Source organism: Penaeus vannamei, chromosome 12 (assembly GCF_042767895.1).
Source record: "Penaeus vannamei isolate JL-2024 chromosome 12, ASM4276789v1, whole genome shotgun sequence".
NCBI lineage: Eukaryota > Metazoa > Arthropoda > Malacostraca > Decapoda > Penaeidae > Penaeus > Penaeus vannamei.
Window position 1 is genome coordinate 16006050 of NC_091560.1, and position 2500 is coordinate 16008549.

Consider the following 2500-nt stretch of genomic DNA (forward strand, 5'->3'; position numbering starts at 1 on the left):
CATATATGTATATACATACATACATACATACATATATATATATATATATATATATATATATATATATATATATATATATATATATATAATCATACACACACATACATATTATATATGTATGTATACACACACACACACACACACACACACACACACACACACACACACACACACACACACACACACACACACATATATATATATATATATATATATATATATATAATATATATATATATATAATTTATATATATACACATACAATATAATATAATATATATATATATATATATGTGTGTGTGTATATATATACATATATATATGTATATATATACATATATATATATATATTTAAATATATTCATATATACAATCTGATATACAAATACCAGCCACTTGCCCACCAAGAGCAACTGCATCCCGCGACGTAAACAAACGCAATGGGCTCCACAAACACCTATCTAATTAAACGCAGGGGAATACCTAATTCCCAATATCATTACCAACGCAACACGAGCACTTCTCCCACGCCTCCGCCTCACCATTAAACCAAAGGATCTGCTTTGAGATTACAATTAACACGAAGCCGCCGCACGTGAGGTTATCAGTCAAGCCGTCAGAGTGCTTTTCTCCTGACTCAGCGCCGCCAACCCAGACCCTTCGCTTCTCTTGCGCTGTGTTGGCGGCACTGGTTTCATTTCGCATTTCCAACCCCTTTCAACATTGTGTTTTACCGTAGTGCTATATGACCTTTGATTCTAAGCACGTTTGTTTGTTTAAACCATTAATCCATTATTATCAGCAGACTATTATGATGTTCTCATAACGAGTACCTTCTATTAATAATCATTGTCAGTATAAACATTATCGTAACTAATTTAACTTTTTTTCTAATTATCAACCTTAGTGTTAGCACCAATATCATATCATTAACGTCATTCTGGTGCATCCATCATCTTCAGCTCATCACTATCGATACATATGATAAAATACGTCAGCCAATGTCACCCTTATCAACACGAACATCAGATTTATCTCCTAACTGTAATCATCTTGAACTTGACCTTTGCGACTGTCATGCATTGTTCTCTCAACTTTCCAATATGGTTCATTGATAATACAGGAAACTAAACATTTCCTGTATCTACTGTCTCTAACTTATGGTCAATAACCTTAATGAATACTTATCACTAACAGATTGTTATCTCATTTCAGAATTGATGTCACTTCAAATATTTTTATCAGCGAAAAGGTTAGGTATCTTAAGAGGTATTGATGGTATTGGTGTCATTACTCTGATATGCTGGATTTCTCTCTCTCTCTCTCTCTCTCTCTCTCTCTCTCTCTCTCTCTCTCTCTCTCTCTCTCTCTCTCTCTCTCTCTCTCTCTCTCCCTCTCTCCCTCCCTACCTGACATAGGGTAGCTAGTGATAATAACATTATCGTATACTACTGTTGCCATCACATTTCACTTATCAGAATTAATATCTTTATTATTTATTGTCATATCATTTATTGTCATGTCATATCGTTATTATTGGATCATTTTCATCGTCATTACCATCAAAGAAACATGATACACCAAAGAACCATAAAAGATAATACTTAGGTAATTCGGTTTTTGTTCTAAAGATCGTTAATATATTGCACAGACACGCACACACAATAATACTCCTAATGATAGATACTATTACATTGGTTTCACCGCTAACAAATGTCAGCCCACACTTATTAATATTCCTGACGTTTCTTTATCACGGAAGTGAGTCAACATCACGTAATTTAAATCTGAAATATCAAAATCACGATTCTTTTTACGGCAGGCAGATCGTGACACATTTTCAAAGGTTATTTCCACATTACATAGTTCCCACTTCCAATTTTCTTAGCTTTATATATGAAATTTTCATTTTTCGTTCAATCACTTTTACGTATTCATCTTATAGGTTAAATACTTTAGTGCACAGTGATACCGTTAGAGAGTAACATCCTGTTCTTATTCAGTCAAACAAAAATAATGACATTTTTAAGGCGCATTTCCTCTCATAGACACTGACCGCCACACTACCACAACTGACGCCCGGGAAGTGCGTGTAGTCTCTCTCGCTTCTCGAATCGCACTGAATGCGCCTCAACCTCATCTTGTGTTCGCCCGCTCTCTCTGCTTGTTTCACTCTTGTTCTCATTGTTATTTCGCACATCCAGTGATAAGAATTTACATAGCTAATTTTGGGTCCCAGTTTGCGTCTTTTGGAGTATTTACTTAATGTCAATGTGGTGGATTTCTCGAAAATGTGTTTCAATTTCAGTGTCTCAGTCAGTGCTCGGGGGAAGAGTTGCCGGTTCGCCGTCACTGGAGATGATTTTGCATTTCCCTTGCTCTCCTCTCCCTCCGTCTGTCTCTCACAAAGCCGCTGGCCTGCATTACCACGATAAGGCACTCCCTCTCCCTGCACCATATACAGACTCGAAAACCCAAGAAATTATCGGATAAGCGGATT

The 2500-nt window shown here is 36.0% G+C and overlaps 1 protein-coding gene across 3 annotated transcripts in view; it reads right to left on the minus strand.

Annotated features, from left to right (window-relative positions):
• The window catches only part of LOC113817215 (uncharacterized), a 40763-nt gene extending 38590 nt beyond the window's left edge, over nucleotides 1-2173 (minus strand). For 2 of the 3 annotated variants that reach the window (XM_070128013.1, XM_027369237.2), the window contains exon 1: nucleotides 2057-2173. The gene's annotated coding sequence lies outside the window, so the exon portion shown is untranslated. The remainder of the gene's footprint in view (nucleotides 1-2056) is intronic. The other variant, XM_027369238.2, reaches the window with a different exon arrangement.
• Nucleotides 2174-2500: the final 327 nt, after the last annotated feature.